Source organism: Hyperolius riggenbachi, chromosome 12 (assembly GCF_040937935.1).
Source record: "Hyperolius riggenbachi isolate aHypRig1 chromosome 12, aHypRig1.pri, whole genome shotgun sequence".
NCBI classification, from domain to species: Eukaryota; Metazoa; Chordata; class Amphibia; order Anura; family Hyperoliidae; genus Hyperolius; species Hyperolius riggenbachi.
The window spans coordinates 62,939,324-62,962,707 of NC_090657.1; the positions used below are offsets into that span (position 1 = coordinate 62,939,324).

At 44.0% G+C, this 23,384-nt stretch overlaps 1 long non-coding RNA gene across 1 annotated transcript in view; it reads right to left on the minus strand.

Moving 5' to 3' along the window:
• The window catches only part of LOC137541931 (uncharacterized), a 57,135-nt gene extending 34,441 nt beyond the window's left edge, over positions 1–22,694 (minus strand). The window contains exon 1 of the long non-coding RNA XR_011025307.1: positions 22,646–22,694. This is a non-coding gene — a long non-coding RNA (uncharacterized lncRNA). The remainder of the gene's footprint in view (positions 1–22,645) is intronic.
• Between the last annotated feature and the right edge of the window lie 690 nt (positions 22,695–23,384).

A 23,384-nucleotide genomic window follows, 5' to 3' on the forward strand; every position in this document is an offset into this window, starting at 1 on the left:
CAGAGCCGGGACAAGGTCCTCCAGCACCCAAGACTGAGACACCAAAGGGTGCCCTCCATCACCCCTACCACAGTCTTTACACTCTGGTTGCTATTTGATTACTAGAAAACCCAAACCCCCCCCCCTGCCCCACCACCACCTTAATCTCTAGTAATCTGGCTTGCAGTCACTGCCATGTATCCCCTTTTCTTATTTCTCTCTGCTTCAGACACAATAGGGTATTGATAGCTGAATGAGTTGTGCGCCCCCTCCTACACTGCGCCCTGAGGATGGAGCCTCTCTCGCCTCTGCCTCGGCCCTGGCAACTTTTATGAACCCTATTCCCCTTCTTACCTAATCAAAGAAAGGTAAATCCACAATATCCAGGCAAGTCTCTCGCTTTTGACAACTACAATCACGTTAGTAAAATATTGAGTTTAGAGCGCAGCTTGGTGGACAGCCAGGCTATGTTTGTAATTGCCAAGTGCTCTGTATAGGACAAGCCATGCCAACTACACTACTGCAGTAAATCACTAAGACTGTTTATTTGTTGTTTGGGTGCTGTCCTAACGCTGATAGGTGTTGCTCTTTGCTCTTGTTCAGTATGATGTTATTGCGTTTCTTTTATGCTGACGTTATTGTCTGTGTTTTTCAAACAAACAAAAATTATATTGTACTGCATTATAGCTATGAAGTGATAACAACAATACCAATAACATTTCTTTAGCACTTTTCTCCCATAGGACTCATGATGTAAAATGAAATCCATATTACCTAATATTTCTTACATCTGTCATGTATGAACTGTTTATCTACTCTAGGTGATGCTTTTATACCTGTGCTTCAGCTGTGTGTGTTATGGTTACAGGAAAATCAATAAAATATATTTGACCACCAATTATTGTCATCTGCAGAGTCGAGCTTCTGTTTCAGCAAAAACTGGGACCTCGAGTTGCACAAAGAAGCCATTCAGGATGATAGAATGTATCTGTGACCTAAGAGTAAGGGCTGGGATCCCGGCACTTTGCGATCAGCTGCGGTCAGAAAAGCGCTGCAGCAGTAGAACCCTGGGAAGGTGATTCCACAGCTGCTGCCTGCACCATTTTTGCCGCAATCCCAGAGCAATTGTATTCAAGGAAATTTGGGGAAAATTTGCCATCCGATTTGGAGATATTATAGCAATTACTTAAAGGACCTCTGTTGCGAAAATCTTAAAATTTTAAATCGATGTAAACATATACAGATAAGAAGTACAGTACTTTTCTTCCAGAGTAAAATGAACTATAAATTACTTTTCTCTTATGTTGCTGTCACTTACAGTAAGTAGTAGAAAACTGACAGAACCGACACGTTTTGGACTAGCTCATCTCCTCATGGGTTTTCTTTATTTTGAAAAGCACTTAGTTAATGGCAGTTGCTCCGCCCAACTGCCAAGAAAGTGTGCAGCGAGCAGGCAGGCTGGCCAGCATCTTTTTATAAATCTTTTCCAAGGAGTGTTTTTATAAAGAATAAAGGCCATGCTGAAAATCCCCTATGGAGAGATGGACTAGCCCAAAACCTGTCAGTAATGTCAGATTTCCACTACTTACTGTAAGTGACAGCAACACAGGAGAAAAGTAATGTATGGCTCGTCTTACTCTGGAAGAAACTTCTTATCTGCTTCTTATCTGTATGTGTTTACATGTATTTTAAAAGTAAAGATTTTCACAGCAGTGGTCCTTTAAATATTTCCATATTTGTTTTTTCTCCCAAGGTTAGAGTGGGATGGAGGGGTGAAGCAGGCAATTTGGGTTCCCCGCTAATGCTGAAAGCTTGGGCGCCGCCGTAGGCACCTATAGGAATATTGGCATTGAGCTGTGATTTGATTGCCCAATAAATAGCCGATGCAGTGCCCGTTATTAATTGGGCACTGGGAGCACCCAAATTACAGCTCAATGATGATATTTCTATTCCATTGATATTGGATGATATTTCTAATACCATAGCTGTGCATGGCACAGCTTCTGGGATTCATCTGTGTCCTCGCAGAACAGGAAGTGCTGCCACGCGCGGCAGATAGTGATAACAAACCTGTAATCAATTAGTCTCAGATCCTTCCTTTGGCTAGAAAGTGTAATGGTCAAGGACTTTACCTCTGACACGAGACCTGGGTTCAAATCTCTACTCTTCCTGTTCAGTAAGTTGCACCTATTCAGTAAGGAGACCTTGGGTGAGACACCCTAACACTACACCGTTCTAATGAGTGCGCTCCAGTGGCTGCCTCGCAAGCGCTTTGAGTCCGACAGGAGAAAAGCACTATACAAATACTGGAATTTATTTTATTTATTCCTTTCTTTCAAATACTGTCAGTTGGCAAACATCTGCTGTCTGTAAGTAACTTGTACCCTGTGACTGAGTCACTGACATCGGAAATAAATATTCACATCTGCATTAGAGAGCTTGGAGAATAGGTGCGGAAGAGGCAGTCTCTTGTATTGACTATAAGTTTTGTCTATGTGTAGCACTAATAGCTTCTGACCCACTTCAGCTGTTTACCTGCAAGTGAGCAGTGCGGTAATCAGAAATGATGTCATTCAACAAACACAAGCTGATACGACGCGAGGGCATCTTCATGCTTAACGTGCAGCGCTGTATTGATTCTATCGGTGATTACCGGTGTGAAATGAAAACATGGCAAGACCTAAGGCAAAGCTCATTTATTTGCTTTCACTTCCAAGCGACCTATAGATGGCAGGTGATCGCCATTTGATAGCAAACAATACAGTGTTTTAAAGATTCCAGTAAGGTATGTGCTGGGTGGCCATAAGTAGCCAAAGCCGGCACTATCAGCAATGATCAGGTGATGATCATGTTAATAAACCAATAATTATGACGTCATGTATCTACACAGCTATAGCGGCGTTCGAATGCCCGACGACCGACGCTAGCTGCAATACATTACCTGTTCCGGCCGGGGCATGTCCCCTGGTCTCCGCTGTCACTTCTCTGTGCTCTGCTCCTCCACCTTCAATGAACTTAGTGTCCCGGCAGGAACTTTAAACAGTAGAGCGCCCTCTACTGTTTAAACTTCCCCGGCAGGAAGTTCAGTGAAGCTGGAGGAGCCGAGCACAGAGAAGGGACAACGGAGACCAGGGGACATGCGCCGGCCAGAGCAGGTAATGTATGCAAGGGGAGGGGGCCGCGGCAGCACCACCACCACAGATTGTGATCGGTTTCATGCTGAAATCGATTCACAATCTGTTTGCAGTAAAGCCAGCCATACGATCCCTCTCTGATCAGATTCGATCAGAGAGGGATCTATCTGTTGGTCGGATCTGATGGCAAATCAACCAGTGTATGGCTACCTGTAGAGGGGAGAGAGATTGTAGAGAGCTTTGTAGGTTAGGGTTAAGGGCTTGTTCACTCCTAGGGCGTTTTGCGTTTTTTTCAAGCACCGGCGATTTTGAAAATCCCCTTCAAAGTGCTTGTGCAATGATTCCCTATGAGAGTGTTCACATTTGAGCTTCTCATTTCCGATCCGCTCAATGGAAAAGTATAGTATGCCTCAATGGAAAGTATAGGGGAATCACACAACCCTTGAAAAAGCGCTTTGCTTAGCGATTTCCCAGGCGCTTTTAAGAATAAATACAATGGGCTTGATTCACAAAAGGGTGATAACTGAGTTATCACGCCTAAAAGCTTTGCACTTGCAAACTAGGGTGCAAACTACTCAGCACCCTAGTTTGCACGTGCAAAGCTTTTAGGCGTGATAACTAAGTTTTTAGGCGTGATAACTGAGTTATCACGCTTTTATGAATCAAGCCCATTGTATTAATTATTTTCCGGTTCAAAGAGTTCACTTCCTGACTGACGTCAGGTAGTGAAAAAACAAATCGCTCTGCAAAAGCGGATAAAAAACGCAGCTCCCCCCCCCCCCCCAAGCGCTGGCAGAGGAAAAACATTTGCCCACAAAATTTAAAATCGCTGACGTTTTCAATTTCAGCCATGTTCAGTGCAGATTAAAGGGGAGCCTGTCTGGTAGTTGGTGGTCCAAAAAGTAGTATATTACAATAGCCCAATAGGTGTTTTGTACTAACAGTGGCGTAGCAATAGGGGGTGCAGAGATTGCAACTGCATCAGTGCCCTTGGGCCAGAGGGGCCCTACCTCAACCACAGTATTAGCTCTCTATTGGTCCTGTGCTTGTAATAATCACTTCTATAGATGCCTTGAATAGTAATAGTAATTATTAGCACACTGTCCCCATCTCCTTCTTGCACCTCTGACACTGTGGTTCTCCTTGGCAGGATTTGGTGCGCCCTATCAATTGTTGTGTATAGAGTGCTTGGGGAGCCCCAATGTAAAACTTGCACCAGGGCCCATTGCTCCTTAGCCACGCCACTACCGATAGCCTGGCTGCGTTGTGCTTTGTCGCGCGTTTACGGCCCGGCTGCACACTTGCCCCAGTCATGCTCCAGCAGGCTCAGGACGCTCCCAGCGACGGGGGCATGCTTGCAGCCAGCCCACACATACTCGACAAAACGTGACTTGGCCAGGCTATCGCCCCGTGCAGCAGGAGCCACCAGGGGAGTTGTAGAGGGGCCGAGTGGCCACAAGGGGCTTAAGGAAGCCCCGGGTAAGGGTCCATCTGAAAATGGCACCTGCGAATAATGGCGCACGGTGTTGTTGCTAATCCGTTTGACGCTTATTGCTATTTAACGTTAAAGCCTTATCGCTATTTAACGTTAAAGCCTTATTGTTATTTAGCGTTAACACACAGAACCCTCTCTGTACCTATCCCTAACCCCCCCCTGGTGGTGCCTAACCCTAACCACCCCCCTGGTGGTGCCTAACCCTAACCACCCCCATGGTGGTGCATAACCCTAACCACCCCCCTGATGGTGCCTAACCCTAACCACCCCCTTGGTGGTGCCTAACCCTAACCACTCCCCTGGTGGTGCCTAACCCTAAGCACCTCCATGGTGGTGCCTAAGCCTAAGACCTCCCAGTGGTGCCTAACCCTAACCACCCCCCTGGCGGTGCCTAATCCTAACCACCCCCTTGGTGGTGCCTAACCCTAACCACCCTCCTGGTGATGCCTAACCCTAACCACCCCCTTGGTAGTGCCTAACCCTAACCACTCCCCTGGTGGTGCCTAACCCTAAGACCTCCATGGTGATGCCTAACCCTAAATCTCCCCTGGTGGTGCCTAACCTTGACAGTGTTACATTAAATCCATTCACTGTTTTGCAGTTAAATAACTTCTGCAGTTTGGCTTATGTAGGGCGCTATTGATAAATAATGTTACTGTGCACAATAACGTCTGCTGTTTGGCATATGAACAGCACTATTGATAAATAACGTTACTGTGTGCCGTTTTTCTTCTTTTTTCCCTGTGCGCCATTATTATGCAGTACTAACGATAAATAGCGATAAGCGTATCTTTTTAATGCGGCGCCAATTTTATGCATAGGCGCTGTGCGCAATTATTCGCTGATACCAAGTCAGGAATAGGTACCTCAGCATACATAGCCAGGATTAGATGCCTCTGTATAGATAGTCAGGAACAGGTACCTCAGTATACATAGCCAGGATTAGATGCCTCTGTATAGTCAGGAATAGCTACCACAGTATACATAGCCAGGAGGATTAGATGCCTCTGTATAGATAGTCAGGAATAGGTACCTCAGTATACATAGCCAGGAGGATTAGATGCCTCTGTATAGATAGTCAGGAATAGGTACCTCAGTATAGGTAGTCAGGATTAGATGCCTCTGTGTAGATAGTCAGGAATAGGTACCTCAGTATACATAGCCAGGATTAGATGCCTCTGTATAGATAGTCAGGAATAGGTACCACAGTATACATAGCCAGGTTTAGATGCCTCTGTATAGATAGACAGGAATAGGTACCTCAGTATACATAGCCAGGATTAAATGCCTCTGTATAGATAGTCAGGAATAGGTACCACAGTATAGGTAGCCAGTATTAGATGCCTCTGTATAGATAGTCAGGATTAGATGCCTCTGTATAGGTAATTCAAAAAGGTAAGGGGAAAAAATAACAATCTAATGAGCGTGTATGTCCAACAAACCCACTGTGTGGTCACTTTATTAGTGCATTAGAAAAAGTTAAAGTGCATACTCAGACAAACATCTTGTAAAATATCTGACAGATCTGTCAAAATATAAAAAAACAATATGGCCGGCCCATGCTGTAATGCAATTCACACACCACCTACAACTACCTGCCAGGAATGGTCCGCTGGACTACACCTACTAGCTATGAGCAACAGTTCAGAGAGCAGGTATTTCTGGTCGCAATCCCCAGATATTCATTTATTAATAGCATCAAGCACAATTCATGATGAAAAAGCAATGATGCTTGGCGCCTTAAGCTGATGCTGTCATTCCTCAAACAATTGCCAATTAGAAATGGCCCGAATGGTTCGAGGCGAACTTTGGGTGGTTCGCCTTCGCCGGCGAACTTTCCTGGAAGTTCGATTCACCCCATAATGCTCCATTAGTGTCAACTTTGACCCTCTACATCACAGTCAGCAGGCACATTGTAGCCAATCAGGCTACACTCAGTCCTGGAGCCACTCCCCCCTTATATAAGGCAGGCTCCGCTGGCCATTACACTCACTCGTGTGCCTGCAATAGTGAGAGTAGGGTGAGCTGCTTCAGACTGTTTCTCCTAGGGAAAGATTAGTTAGGCTCTTGGCTTGTTAGCTTGCTCCTGGCTGATTGTTATTGCTAAAATAGTACCAACCAACAGCTCTTTTGAGAGCTAATATTCTCCTGATGTGTTTTTTTTTTGTGTTGCTCACTGACACTGACATTATACAGCCCTATCTGTTGCAGCTGGACCTTGGTAATTGTTATTACTGTGCCAGCCAGGCCCTGCCTAACTATCTATACTGGGACACCTACCTATGCCTTCTTAACTACTGGGGCACCTACTTACCTTTACGGGGACACCTACCTATGCCTACCTACCTACATTAGGGGACCTACCTATGCCTACTTACCTATACTGTGACTCCTACCTATGCCTACCTACCTATACTGTGACTCCTACCTATGCCTACCTACCTATACTGGGACACCTACCTATGCCTACCTACCTATACTGGGTCTCCTACCTATGCCTAGCTAACTACTGAGGCACCTACCTATGCCTATCTACCTATACTGGGACACCTACCCATGCCTACCTACCTATACGGGGACACCTACCTATGCCTAGCTAACTACTGGGGCACCTACCTATGCCTACCTACCTATACTGGGTCTCCTACTTATGCCTAGCTAACTACTGAGGCACCTACCTATGGCTATCTACCTATACTGGGACACCTACCTATGCCTACCTACCTATACTGGGACTCCTACCTATGCCTAGCTAACTACTGGGGCACCTACCTATGCCTACCTACCTATACTGGGTCTCCTACCTATGCCTAGCTAACTACTGAGGCACCTACCTATGCCTATCTACCTATACTGGGACACCTACCTATGCCTACCTACCTATACTGGGATTCCTACCTATGCCTAGCTAACTACTGGGACACCTACCTATGCCTACCTACCTATACTGGGATTCCTACCTATGCCTACCTACATACAAGAAGATAATAAGGTAGTTGCTTCATTGTTATCTCTGTTTAGATAGTTAGGAATAGGTACCTCAGTATACATAGCCAAGATTAGATGCCTCTGTATAGTCAGGAATAGGTACCTCAGTATAGGTACCATAGGTGCCTCTGTATAGATAGACAGGAATAGGTACCTCAGTATAGATAGCCAGGAATAGATGCCTCTGTATAGATAGTCAGGAATAGGTACCTCATTATACATACAGTAGACAGGATTAGATGCCTCTGTATAGATAGTCAGGAATAGGTACCTCAGTATAGATAGGCAGGATTAGATACCTCTGTATAGATAGCCAGGAATATGTACCTCAGTATAGATAGTCAGGATTAGATACCTCTGTATAGATAGCCAGGAATAGGTACCTCAGTATAGATAGGCAGGATTAGATACCTCTGTATAGATAGCCAGGAATATGTACCTCAGTATAGATAGTCAGGATTAGATGCCTCTGTATAGATAGCCAGGAATAGGTACCTCAGTATAGATAGTCAGGATTAGATACCTCTGTATAGATAGTCAGGAATAGGTACCTCAGTATAGATAGGCAGGATTAGATACCTCTGTATAGATAGCCAGGAATAGGTACCACAGTATAGATAGTCAGGATTAGATGCCTCTGTCTAGATAGTCAGGAATAGGTACCTCAGTATAGATAGTCAGGATTAGATGCCTCTTTATAGGTAGCCAGGAATAGGTACCTCAGTCAGGATTATGCCACCATGAAGCGTGTACAAAAGCAAGCAATGCAGCATGTGTAAAAACACAAGGCATTGCGGCTCAGAGACAAACGAAGCTACCGTTGTAAAGCAGAAGTCTCTCACCCATGCGCTGGACAACCACTTTCTATCTGGTCTCAAGATGCTGCTAAGTCCATAACACAGGGCTTCAGCTCAGAGCCGCGCTGCACAGAGCGCTGGGTGGATGACACACGGCGGACCTCCGTATGCAGCTACACACTGATGGCACGCTGATGCAGGTGGCATGGACGGTGTTGCAACGTGGTACCCGGTAGGAAACGCCTCTGTATAGGTAGCCAGGATTAGATGCCTCTGTATAGTCAGGAAATCGGTACCTCAGTATAGATATCCAGGATTAGATGCCTGTCTAGATAGTCAGGAATAGGTACCTCAGTATAGTCAGGATTAGATTCCTCTTTATAGGTAGCCAGGATTAGATGCCTCAGTATAGATAGACAGGATTAGATGCCTCAGTATAGTCAGGATTAGATGACTCTGTATAGATAGTCAGGAATAGGTACCTCAGTATAGATAGCCAGGATTAGATGTCTACCTACCTACCTATACTGGGACTCCTACCTATGCCTAGCTGACTACTGGGGCACCTACCTATGCCTACATGCCTATACTGGGACTCCTACCTATGCCTAGCTAACTACTGGGACTACCTACCTATACTGGGACTCCTACCTATGCCTACCTACATACAAGAAGATAATAAGGTCGTTGCTTCATTGTTATCTCTGTCTAGATAGTCAGGAATAGGTACTTCAGTATACATAGCCAGGATTAGATGCCTCTGTATAGATAGTCAGGAATAGGTACCTCAGTATACATAGCCAGGATTAGATTCCTCAGTATAGATAGTCAGGAAATAGGTACCTCAGTATAGATAGCCAGGATTAGATGCCTCTGTCTAGATCAGGGGTCCCCAAATGTTTTGGGTCGAGGGCCGGGTCAACATACTTCAGACAGCTGGGGGCCCGGAGTATATATAAAATGATGTAGAAGTCTGCGGGCCAGACAGTAAAGCATACCCAGGTAACAACCTGCAGTCCAATTGGACAGCAGTGTCATCTGATGTGGAATTTGAATGGAAAGCAGCAAAAAAGTTGGAAATATACATCTGGAAATATGCCTGAAGAAGGGGACTAGATCCCAGAAAGCTTGCATCATTTAACTCTATTAGTTAGCCATTAAAAGGTATTATTTTTTACAAAACGTTGTTTTTTTCTACCTATATAATTGGAATGCAGCGAATTACTGCTTTCTGGCTTCCATGTGGATGGGTGGTGCCAGCACTGCTATTTTATATGCGGACCACCAATATTTAAAGATGTAGCTGATCGCATCTTTAAGTAATACATTTTGTGTGTGGGGGGCCGGTAAAAATGCCTCTGGGGGCCACATTCGGCCCGCAGGCCTTAGTTTGAGGCCCACTGGTCTAGATAGTCAGGAATAGGTACCTCAGTATAGTCAGGATTAGATGCCTCTTTATAGGTAGTCAGGATTAGATGCCTCAGATAGATAGCCAAGATTAGATTCCTCTGTATAGTCAGGAACAGGTACCTCAGTATAGGTAGCCAGGATTAGATGCCTCTGTATAGATAGTCAGGAATAGGTACCTCAGGATACATAGTCTGTATAGTCCAGAATAGGTACCTCAGTATACATAGCCAGGATTAGATGTCTCTGTATAGATATCCAGGAATAGGTACCTCAGTATACATAGTCAGGATTAGATGCCTCTGTATAGATAGTCAGGAATAGGTACCTCAGTATAGGTAGCCAGGATTAGATGCCTCTGTATAGATAGTCAGGAATAGGTACCTCAGTATAGGTAGCCAGGATTAGATGCCTCTCTATAGTCAGGAATAGGTACCTCAGTATACATAGCCAGGATTAGATGCCTCTGTATAGATAGTCAGGAACAGGTACCTCAGTATAGGTAGCCAGGATTAGATGCCTCAGTATAGTCAGGATTAGATGCCTCTGTATACATAGTCAGGAATAGGTACCTCAGTATAGATAGCCAGGATTAGATGCCTCTGTATAGATAGCCAGGATTAGATGCCTCTGTATAGTCAGGATTAGAGGCCTCAGTATAGGTAGCCAGGATTAGATGCCTCTCTATAGATAGTCAGGATTAGATGCCTCTTTATAGGTAGCCAGGATTAGATGCCTCAGTATAGATAGTCAGGATTAGATGCCTCTGTATAGATAGTCAGGAATAGGTACCTCAGTATAAATAGCCAAGATTAGATGCCTCTGTATAGTCAGGAATAGTTACCTCAGTATACACCAGGATTATATGCCTCTGTATATAGTCAGGAATAGGTACCTCAGTATAGATAGCCAGGATTAAATGCCTCTCTACAGTCAGGAATAGGTACCTCAGTATAGATAGTCAGGATTAGATGCCTCTTTATAGGTAGTCAAGAATAGGTACCTTAGTATAGATCAGCTATGGCGAACCTATGGCACGCGTGCTAGACCCAGTTTGTGACAGCTATCTGGAGTGCCATTTACCTTCCGTGTCATTATTGAACTGGCAGTGAATTTATATTTCTTTGGCTGCATTTTCCCAGTGTTGGCTTCCAACACTTGGGTGATCCTCGCTCCACGGACATTTGGGTTTTTATTGGTGGGTGGGTTGGACAGGCATGGGGCTTCTGACATCCAATATTGCATTTTACCCTTTTTTGATACAATAAAGCGATGATTTTTCATACCATTTAATCCCTTGTCAAGTATTGGTTTAATCACGCTTTGCACTTCAAACTCCTTTTTATTACACCTCAGTATAGGTAGCCAGGATTAGATGCCTCAGTATAGTCAGGATTAGATGCCTCTGTATACATAGTCAGGAATAGGTACCTCAGTATAGATAGCCAGGATTAGATGCCTCTGTATAGCCAGGATTAGATGCCTCTGTATAGTCAGGATTAGAGGCCTCAGTATAGGTAGCCAGGATTAGATGCCTCTCTATAGATAGTCAGGATTAGATGCCTCTTTATAGGTAGCCAGGATTAGATGCCTCAGTATAGATAGTCAGGATTCGATGCCTCTGTATAGATAGTCAGGAATAGGTACCTCAGTATAAATAGCCAAGATTAGATGCCTCTGTATAGATAGTCAGGATTCGATGCCTCTGTATAGATAGTCAGGAATAGGTACCTCAGTATAAATAGCCAAGATTAGATGCCTCTGTATAGTCAGGAATAGTTACCTCAGTATACACCAGGATTATATGCCTCTGTATATAGTCAGGAATAGGTACCTCAGTATAGATAGCCAGGATTAAATGCCTCTCTACAGTCAGGAATAGGTACCTCAGTATAGATAGTCAGGATTAGATGCCTCTTTATAGGTAGTCAAGAATAGGTACCTTAGTATAGATCAGCTATGGCGAACCTATGGCACGCGTGCTAGACCCAGCACGCATAGCTTCATCTGCAGACACGCCATCGCTGCTGCGCTATGTCCCGGATTTAACAGTTCATAGCCTGCAGCCCCGCTCCAGTCTGCAGGGCTACGGGAAGATGACGCCCGAAGCCCTGCACTGGAGACTATTTGTGTCTCCAGTACAGGGCTTCGGGTGCCATCTTCTTGTAGCCCTGCATTCTGCCTGTCGGCGCGGGAGACTGCAGGAGCATCATCTGGGGAACTGCACACCAGAGACCGCCGGGAGAGGAGACTTCTGTCAGGTGAGTACATTTTTTTTTCTTTGCAGGTGAAATGCTGCCATCTTTGCGTTTATTTTTGGTGAAAAGCTGCCATCATTGCGTTTATTTTCTGGTGAAAAGCTGCCATTATTGCGTTTATTTTCTGGTGAAAAGCGGCACTCACTGTGTTTATTTTCTGGTGAAAAGCTGCCCTCATTGCGTTTATTTTCTGGTGAAATGCTGCCATCATTGCGTTTATTTTCTGGTGAAAAGCTGCACTCACTGTGTTTATTTTCTGGTGAAAAGCTGCCCTCATTTTGTTTATTTTCTGGTGAAATGCTGCCATCATTGCGTTTATTTTCAGGTGAAAAGCTGCACTCACTGTGTTTATTTTCTGGTGAAAAGCTGCCCTCATTGCGTTTATTTTCTGCTGAAATGTTGCCCACTGCGTTTATTTTCTGCTGAAATGTTGCCCACATTGTGTTATTTTCTGCTGAAATGTGGCCCACTGCATTATTTTCTGCTGAAATGTTGCCCACTGCGTTTATTTTCTGCTGAAATGTTGCCCACTGCGTTATTTCCTGCTGAAATGTTGCCCACTGCGTTTATTTTCTGCTGAAATGTGGCCCACTGCGTTTATTTTCTGCTGAAATGTTGCCCACTGCGTTTATTTTCTGCTGAAATGCTGCCCACTGCGTTTATTTTCTTCTTAAATGTTGCCCAAAAAATAAAACACTAATGAGCGTGTATGTCCAACAAACCCACTGTGTTGTCACTTTATTAGTGCATTAGAAAAAGTTAAAGTGCATACTCAGACAAACATCTTGTAAAATATCTGACAGATCTGTCAAACTATTAAAAACAGTATGGCCGGCCAACGTTGTAATGCCATTCACACACCACCTACAACTACCTGCCAGGAATGGTCCGCTGGACTACACCTACTAGCTATGAGCAACATTTCAGAGAGCAGGTATCTCTGGTCACAATCCCCAGATATTTATTTGCATGTTAATAGCATCAAGCACAATTCATGATGAAAAAGCAATAATGCTTGGCACCTTAAGCTGATGCTCTTATTCCTCAAACAATTGCCAACGCAATAATTCCGGCAGTGTCCACACTATTGCAGCAGAGTGTCCAGATCACAACTCAATCGTAGTTATTGAATCAGTTAGCACTCTTGAGTATGGAATATGGCACCATGAAGCGTGTACAAAAGCAAGCGATGCAGCATGTGTAAGCACAAGACATTGCCGCCCAGAGACAAACGAAGCTACTGTTGTAAAGCAGAAATCTCTATTCAATCCATTGGACAACTGCTTCCTATCTGGTCTCAAGATGCTGCTAAGTCCATAACACAGGGCTTTCAGAGTGCTGGGTGGATGACACACGGTGGACCTCCGTATGCAGCTACACGCTGATGCAGTGGGCATGGGTGGCGTTGTTACGTGGTACCCGGAAGGAAACGCTTCTGTATAGGTAGCCAGGATTAGATGCCTCTGTAGTAGTCAGGATTAGATGCCTCTGTAGAAGTAATCAGCATTAGATGCCTCTGTATAGATAGTCCGGATTAGATGCCTCTGTATAGATAGCCAGGATTAGATGCCTCTGTAGAAGTAGTCCGGATTAGATGCCTCTGTATAGATAGCCAGGATTAGATGCCTCTGTATAGATAGTCAGGATTAGATGCCTCTGTAAAGGTAGTCAGGATTAGATGGCTCTGTATAGGTAGCAAGGATTAGATAGCTCTGTGTAGGTAGCCAGGATTAGATGGCTCTGTATAGGTAGCCAGAATTGGATAGCTCTGTATAGGTAGCCAGGATTAGATGCCTCTGTATAGATAGTCAGGATTAGATGCTTCTGTATAGATAGTCAGGATTAGATGCCTCTGTATAGGTAGCCAGGATTAGATGCTTCTGTATAGATAGTCAGGATTAGATGCCTCTGTATAGGTAGCCAGGATTAGATGCTTCTGTATAGATAGTCAGGATTAGATGCCTCTGTATAGGTAGCCAGGATTAGATGCTTCTGTATAGGTAGTCAGTATTAGATGGCTCTGTATAGGTAGTCAGGATTAGATGCCTCTATCTATACAGAGGCATCTAATACTGACTATCTATACAGAGGCATCTAATCCTGACTACCTATACAGAGCCATCTAATACTGACTACCTATACAGAAGCATCTAATCCTGGCTACCTATACAGAGGCATCTAATCCTGACTATCTATACAGAAGCATCTAATCCTGGCTACCTATACAGAGGCATCTAATCCTGACTATCTATACAGAGGCATCTAATCCTGACTATCTATACAGAGGCATCTAATACTGACTATCTATACAGTCAGGATTAGATGCCTTTGTATAGGTAGCCAGGATTAGATGCTTCTGTATAGGTAGTCAGTATTAGATGGCTCTGTATAGGTAGTCAGGATTAGATGCCTCTGTATAGTCAGGATTAGATGCCTCTGTATAGATAGTCAGTATTAGATGCCTCTGCATAGATAGTCAGGATTAGATGGCTCTGTATAGTTAGTCAGGATTCGATGGCTCTGTATAGGTAGTCAGGATTCGATGCCTCTGTATAGTCAGGATTCAATGCCTCTGTATAGTCAGGATTCGATGCCTCTGTATAGTCAGGATTAGATGCCTCTATATAGGTAGCCATGCGGAGGGGGGACACAGCAGCAGAGGCTCAGCTGTCATCGGATAGTCACTTCGGCGAGGATCCACTCTCTGCAGCTACAAACTTGGTGGACCTCCGTATGCAGCTACACGCTGATGCAGGGGGCATAGGCGGCATTGTTACGTGGTACCCGGAAGGAAACGCTTATGTATAGGTAGCCAGGATTAGATGCTTTTGTAGTAGAAGTAGTCAGGATTAGATGCCTCTGTATAGGTAGCCAGGATTAGATGCTTCTGTATAGGAAGTCAGGATTATATGCCTCTGTATAGGTAGCCAGGATTAGATGCTTCTGTATAGATAGTCAGGATTAGATGCCTCTGTATAGGTAGCCAGGATTAGATGCTTCTGTATAGGTAGTCAGTATTAGATGCCCCTGTATAGGTAGCCAGGATTAGATGCTTCTGTATAGGTAGTCAGGATTAGATGCCTCTGTATAGGTAGTCAGGATTAGATGCCGTAGTATAGGTAGCCAGGATTAGATGCCTCTGTATAGGTAGTCAGGATTCGATGCCTCTGTATAGGTAGTCAGGATTAGATGCCTCTGTATAGATAGTCAGGAACAGGTACCTCAGTATAGGTAGCCAGGATTAGATGCCTCTCTATAGTCAGGAATAGGTACCTCAGTATAGGTAGCCAGGATTAGATGCCTCAGTATAGTCAGGATTAGATGCCTCTGTATACATAGTCAGGAATAGGTACCTCAGTATAGGTAGCCAGGATTAGATGCCTCTCTATAGTCAGGAATAGGTACCTCAGTATAGGTAGCCAGGATTAGATGCCTCAGTATAGTCAGGATTAGATGCCTCTGTATACATAGTCAGGAATAGGTACCTCAGTATAGATAGCCAGGATTAGATGCCTCTGTATAGTCAGGATTAGATGCCTCAGTATAGATAGCCAGGATTAGATGCCTCTGTATAGTCAGGATTAGAGGCCTCAGTATAGGTAGCCAGGATTAGATGCCTCTCTATAGATAGTCAGGATTAGATGCCTCTTTATAGGTAGCCAGGATTAGATGCCTCAGTATAGATAGTCAGGATTAGATGCCTCTGTATAGATAGTCAGGAATAGGTACCTCAGTATAAATAGCCAAGATTAGATGCCTCTGTATAGATAGTCAGGAATAGTTACCTCAGTATACACCAGGATTATATGCCTCTGTATATAGTCAGGAATAGGTACCTCAGTATAGATAGCCAGGATTAAATGCCTCTCTACAGTCAGGAATAGGTACCTCAGTATAGATAGTCAGGATTAGATGCCTCTTTATAGGTAGTCAGGAATAGGTACCTTAGTATAGATCAGCTATGGCGAACCTATGGCACGCGTGCTAGACCCAGCACGCATAGCCTCATCTGCAGACACGCCATCGCTGCTGCGCTATGTCCCGGATTTAACAGTTCATAGCCCGCAGCCCCGCTCCAGTCTGCAGGGCTACGGGAAGATGACGCCCGAAGCCCTGCACTGGAGACTATTTGTGTCTCCAGTACAGGGCTTCGGGCGCCATCTTCTTGTAGCCCTGCATTCTGCCTGTCAGCGCGGGAGACTGCAGGAGCATCATCTGGGGAACTGCACACCAGAGACCGCCGGGAGAGGAGACTTCTGTCAGGTGAGTAAATTTTTTTTTCTTTGCAGGTGAAATGCTGCCATCTTTGCGTTTATTTTTGGTGAAAAGCTGCCATCATTGCGTTTATTTTCTGGTGAAAAGCTGCCCTCATTGCGTTTATTTTCTGGTGAAATGCCGCCATCATTGCGTTTATTTTCTGGTGAAAAGCTGCACTCACTGTGTTTATTTTCTGGTGAAAAGCTGCCCTCATTGTGTTTATTTTCTGGTGAAATGCTGCCATCATTGCGTTTATTTTCAGGTGAAAAGCTGCACTCACTGTGTTTATTTTCTGGTGAAAAGCTGCCCTCATTGCGTTTATTTTCTGCTGAAATGTTGCCCACTGCGTTTATTTTCTGCTGAAATGTTGCCCACATTGTGTTATTTTCTGCTGAAATGTGGCCCACTGCATTATTTTCTGCTGAAATGTTGCCCACTGCGTTTATTTTCTGCTGAAATGTTGCCCACTGCGTTATTTCCTGCTGAAATGTTGCCCACTGCGTTTATTTTCTGCTGAAATGTGGCCCACTGCGTTTATTTTCTGCTGAAATGTTGCCCACTGCGTTTATTTTCTGTTGAAATGCTGCCCACTGCGTTTATTTTCTTATTAAAAGTTGCCCAAAAAATAAAACACTAATGAGCGTGTATGTCCAACAAACCCACTGTGTTGTCACTTTATTAGTGCATTAGAAAAAGTTAAAGTGCATACTCAGACAAACATCTTGTAAAATATCTGACAGATCTGTCAAAATATTAAAAACAGTATGGCCGGCCAACGTTGTAATGTCATTCATACACCACCTACAACTACCTGCCAGAAATGGTCCGCTGGACTACACCTACTAGCTATAAGCAACATTTCAGAGAGCAGGTATCTCTGGTCGCAATCCCCAGATATTTATTTGCATGTTAATAGCATCAAGCACAATTCATGATGAAAAAGCAATAATGCTTGGCACCTTAAGCTGATGCTCTCATTCCTCAAACAATTGCCAACGCAATAATTCCGGCAGTGTCCACACTATTCCAGCAGAGTGTCCAGATCACAACTCAATCGTAGTTATTGAATCAGTTAGCACTCTTGAGTATGGAATATGGCACCATGAAGCGTGTACAAAAGCAAGCGATGCAGCATGTGGAAGCACAAGACATTGCCGCCCAGAGACAAACGAAGCTACTGTTGTAAAGCAGAAATCTCTATTCAATCCATTGGACAACTGCTTCCTATCTGGTCTCAAGATGCTGCTAAGTCCATAACACAGGGCTTCAGAGTGCTGGGTGGATGACACACGGTGGACCTCCGTATGCAGCTACACGCTGATGCAGTGGGCATGGGTGGCGTTGTTATGTGGTACCCGGAAGGAAACGCTTCTGTATAGGTAGCCAGGATTAGATGCCTCTGTAGTAGTCAGGATTAGATGCCTCTGTAGAAGTAATCAGGATTAGATGCCTCTGTATAGATAGTCCGGATTAGATGCCTCTGTATAGATAGCCAGGATTAGATGCCTCTGTAGAAGTAGTCCGGATTAGATGCCTCTGTATAGATAGCCAGGATTAGATGCCTCTGTATAGATAGTCAGGATTAGATGCCTCTGTAAAGGTAGTCAGGATTAGATGGCTCTGTATAGGTAGCAAGGATTAGATAGCTCTGTGTAGGTAGCCAGGATTAGATGGCACTGTATAGGTAGCCAGAATTGGATAGCTCTGTATAGGTAGCCAGGGTTAGATGCCTCTGTATAGATAGTCAGGATTAGATGCCTCTGTATAGGTAGCCAGGATTAGATGCTTCTGTATAGATAGTCAGGATTAGATGCCTCTGTATAGGTAGTCAGGATTAGATGCCCCTGTATAGGTAGCCAGTATTAGATGCTTCTGTATAGGTAGTCAGGATTAGATGCCTCTGTATAGGTAGTCAGGATTAGATGCCTCTGTATAGGTAGTCAGGATTAGATGCCTCTGTATAGGTAGTCAGGATTAGATGCCTCTATATAGATAGTCAGGATTAGATGCCTTTGTGTAGGTAGTCAGGATTAGATGCTTCTGTATAGGTAGTCAGGATTAGATGCTTCTGTATAGATAGTCAGGATTAGATGCCTCTGTATAGGTAGCCAGGATTAGATGCTTCTGTATAGGTAGTCAGGATTAGATGCCCCTGTATAGGTAGCCAGTATTAGATGCTTCTGTATAGGTAGTCAGGATTAGATGCCTCTGTATAGGTAGTCAGGATTAGATGCCTCTGTATAGGTAGTCAGGATTAGATGCCTCTGTATAGCTAGTCAGGATTAGATGCCTCTGTGTAGGTAGTCAGGATTAGATGCTTCTGTATAGGTAGTCAGTATTAGATGGCTGTGTATAGGTAGTCAAGATTAGATGCCTCTGTATAGTCAGGATTAGATGCCTCTGTATAGGTAGCCAGGATTAGATGCTTCTGTATAGGAAGTCAGGATTATATGCCTCTGTATAGGTAGCCAGGATTAGATGCTTCTGTATAGATAGTCAGGATTAGATGCCTCTGTATAGGTAGCCAGGATTAGATGCTTCTGTATAGGTAGTCAGGATTAGATGCCCCTGTATAGGTAGCCAGTATTAGATGCTTCTGTATAGGTAGTCAGGATTAGATGCCTCTGTATAGGTAGTCAGGATTAGATGCCTCTGTATAGGTAGTCAGGATTAGATGCCTCTATATAGATAGTCAGGATTAGATGCCTCTGTGTAGGTAGTCAGGATTAGATGCTTCTGTATAGGTAGTCAGTATTAGATGGCTGTGTATAGGTAGTCAAGATTAGATGCCTCTGTATAGTCAGGATTAGATGCCTCTGTATAGGTAGCCAGGATTAGATGCTTCTGTATAGGAAGTCAGGATTATATGCCTCTGTATAGGTAGCCAGGATTAGATGCTTCTGTATAGATAGTCAGGATTAGATGCCTCTGTATAGGTAGCCAGGATTAGATGCTTCTGTATAGGTAGTCAGGATTAGATGCCCCTGTATAGGTAGCCAGTATTAGATGCTTCTGTATAGGTAGTCAGGATTAGATGCCTCTGTATAGGTAGTCAGGATTAGATGCCTCTGTATAGGTAGTCAGGATTAGATGCCTCTATATAGATAGTCAGGATTAGATGCCTCTGTGTAGGTAGTCAGGATTAGATGCTTCTGTATAGGTAGTCAGTATTAGATGGCTGTGTATAGGTAGTCAAGATTAGATGCCTCTGTATAGTCAGGATTAGATGCCTCTGTATAGATAGTCAGGATTAGATGCCTCTGTATAGGTAGCCAGGATTAGATGCTTCTGTATAGGAAGTCAGGATTATATGCCTCTGTATAGGTAGCCAGGATTAGATGCTTCTGTATAGATAGTCAGGATTAGATGCCTCTGTATAGGTAGCCAGGATTAGATGCTTCTGTATAGGTAGTCAGGATTAGATGCCCCTGTATAGGTAGCCAGTATTAGATGCTTCTGTATAGGTAGTCAGGATTAGATGCCTCTGTATAGGTAGTCAGGATTAGATGCCTCTGTATAGGTAGTCAGGATTAGATGCCTCTATATAGATAGTCAGGATTAGATGCCTCTGTGTAGGTAGTCAGGATTAGATGCTTCTGTATAGGTAGTCAGTATTAGATGGCTGTGTATAGGTAGTCAAGATTAGATGCCTCTGTATAGTCAGGATTAGATGCCTATGTATAGATAGTCAGGATTAGATGCCTCTGCATAGATAGTCAAGATTAGATGGCTCTGTATAGGTAGTCAGGATTCAATGCCTCTGTATAGTCAGGATTCGATGCCTCTGTATAGATAGTCAGGATTAGATGCCTCTGTGTAGGTAGTCAGGATTAGATGCCTCTGTATAGATAGTCAGTATTAGATGGCTGTGTATAGGTAGTCAGGATTAGATGCCTCTGTATAGATAGTCAGTATTAGATGCCTCTGTATAGGTAGCCAGGATTAGATGCCTCTGTATAGGTAGCCAGGATTAGATGCTTCTGTATAGGTAGTCAGGATTAGATGCCTCTGTATAGGTAGTCAGGATTAGATGCCTCTGTATAGGTAGTCAGGATTAGATGCCTCTGTATAGATAGTCAGGATTAGATGCCTCTGTGTAGGTAGTCAGGATTAGATGTTTCTGTATAGGTAGTCAGTATTAGATGGCTGTGTATAGGTAGTCAAGATTAGATGCCTCTGTATAGTCAGGATTAGATGCCTCTGTATAGATAGTCAGTATTAGATGCCTCTGCATAGATAGTCAGGATTAGATGGCTCTGTATAGGTAGTCAGGATTAGATGGCTCGGTATAGGTAGTCAGGATTCGATGCCTCTGTATAGTCAGGATTCAATGCCTCTGTATAGTCAGGATTCGATGCCTCTGTATAGATAGTCAGGATTAGATGCCTCTGTGTAGGTAGTCAGGATTAGATGCCTCTGTATAGATAGTCAGTATTAGATGGCTGTGTATAGGTAGTCAGGATTAGATGCCTCTGTATAGATAGTCAGTATTAGATGCCTCTGTATAGGTAGCCAGGATTAGATGCCTCTGTATAGGTAGTCAGGATTAGATGCCTCTGTATAGCCAGGATTAGATGCTTCTTTATAGGTAGCCAGGATTAGATGGCTCTGTATAGATAGTCAGTATTAGATGCCTCTATATAGGTAGCCATGCGGAGGGGGGATACAGCAGCAGAGGCTCAGCTGTCATCGGATAGTCACTTCGGCCAGGATCCACTCTCTGCAGCTACAAACTTGGTGGACCTCCGTATGCAGCTACACGCTGATGCAGGGGGCATGGGCGGCATTGTTAAGTGGTACCCGGAAGGAAACGCTTATGTATAGGTAGCCAGGATTAGATGCTTTTGTAGAAGTAGTCAGGATTAGATGCCTCTGTATAGATAGTCAGGATTAGATGCCTCTGTATAGGTAGCCAGGATTAGATGCTTCTGTATAGGAAGTCAGGATTATATGCCTCTGTATAGGTAGCCAGGATTAGATGCTTCTGTATAGATAGTCAGGATTAGATGCCTCTGTATAGGTAGCCAGGATTAGATGCTTCTGTATAGGTAGTCAGGATTAGATGCCTCTGTATAGGTAGCCAGGATTAGATACTTCTGTATAGGTAGTCAGGATTAGATGCCTCTGTATAGGTAGTCAGGATTAGATGCCGCAGTATAGGTAGACAGGATTAGATGCCTCTGTATAGGTAGTCAGGATCAGATGCCTCTGTATAGGTAGTCAGTATTAGATGGCTGTGTATAGGTAGTCAAGATTCGATGCCTCTGTATAGTCAGGATTAGATGTCTCTGTATAGTAGTCAGGATTCGATGCCTCTGTATAGTCAGGATTCAATGCCTCTGTATAGATAGTCAGGATTAGATGCCTCTGTATAGGTAGTCAGGATTAGATGCATCTGTATAGCCAGGATTAGATGCCTCTGTATAGATAGTCAGTATTAGATGCCTCTGTGCAGATAGTCAGGATTAGATGCCTTTGGTTAGGTAGTCAGGATTAGATGCCTCTGTATAGCCAGGATTAGATGCTTCTTTATAGGTAGCCAGGATTAGATGGCTCTGTATAGATAGTCAGAATCAGATGCCTCTATATAGGTAGCCAGGCGGAGGGGGTATGCAGCAGCAGTGGCTCAGCTGTCATCGGATAGTCACTTCGGCCAAGATCCACGCTCTGCAGCTACAAAATTCTTCCTGTCCTATGTTCCAGCTCACAGCAAGAGCGCCCCTAGGGAGCACTCTTAATGTGAGATGGAGCACAAGAACAGGAAGAAGTTTGTAGCTGCAGAGCGTGGATCGTGGCGAAGTTAGTATCTGATGACTCCCTCAATGGCAGCACTGTGGTAGGAACAAGCGGGCCCCTCAGGGGCCCGGTTGCACAGGCAACTGCTGCGACCTTGGCCCCTATGCCCTGATCCTCCTCCTAAAAATGTGTTGTTGTTTTTTTAGATATCCCAGTTTTATTTAATATTTAAATCTACTTTTTAAGTTTTTACTGTTTCATTGTCTCTGCTCAATAGCCCTTTATTGAAGTATGCCAGAGCTACAATCTATGAACTGTTGACCCTTTTTAATCTATTTTCTGCTCTCAGAAGCCATTTTCTGTATTATAGCTGGAATTCCTTATCAGTGAGGGTTACGCTGTGGTCCCACCCAGTCCCAAGCCAGTCACTTGCATGCCTGATGTTTAACTCTTTCAGGCAGGGAAAGAAAAAAAGGAACACAGCATAGTTATTTGTATGCTTGGCGCTGTACATACACATGTCTATGTCATCATGTCACCTCGTGCATCCTTTCAAGGGTACCTGAAGTGAAAAAAAGATAATTGAACACTTACCTCAGTAGTGGGAAGCCTCTGGAGAGTTCAGAGTCTTCTCAATCCTCCTTGATCCCACCGATCCACAACTTATTCGACAAGGGCTTGAGGAGGTTATGGAAACAAAACATTTAATTTATCAATACTGTTATAAACGTTGATTAATATTATTAAAATATGAATGACTCCATTCACATAAAAAACATTACTTCAAGGTGGTAATTTAGGAATGATCTCTGTATAGGCATGCTAGCGGGCTATCTGCTGAGTAGCCTGTTCTGTTGTATGGAAAGGGGAGGGGAAAAGGGGTGAGCTGGAGGTGTAGGAAAAACAATAGAAGATAACTGTCAGACAATGCTGACCTAAAGTGTGCAATGGCTGAAGGGAATGCCAGGAACATTGGGGGCACCTGGACACACACTTCAGACTACTTGAACAATTTATTTGAGCAGCAAGATTCTAATATACTGTATATGCTTTATAAGTGTTGTGCAGTTACGTTCAGGACACTCAAGCAGTCCCCACAATATCTATACCAGAGGTGTAACCACAGAAAGCAGCCCCAGTGACTGCAGGGGGTTCCAGAGCTGTGGGGGCACAGCTTCTAACCTCCCCCCCCCCTCCAATACAGGGGCCCATCTCACATATCATAAAATGCAGCACATTAGCCAGTATAGAAAATGTAGTGCATACATGTGAAATCAGCCCGGTAGACTTGGGCACAGGACACAGCAGGTATATAGCTGATCCCAGGGCCGGC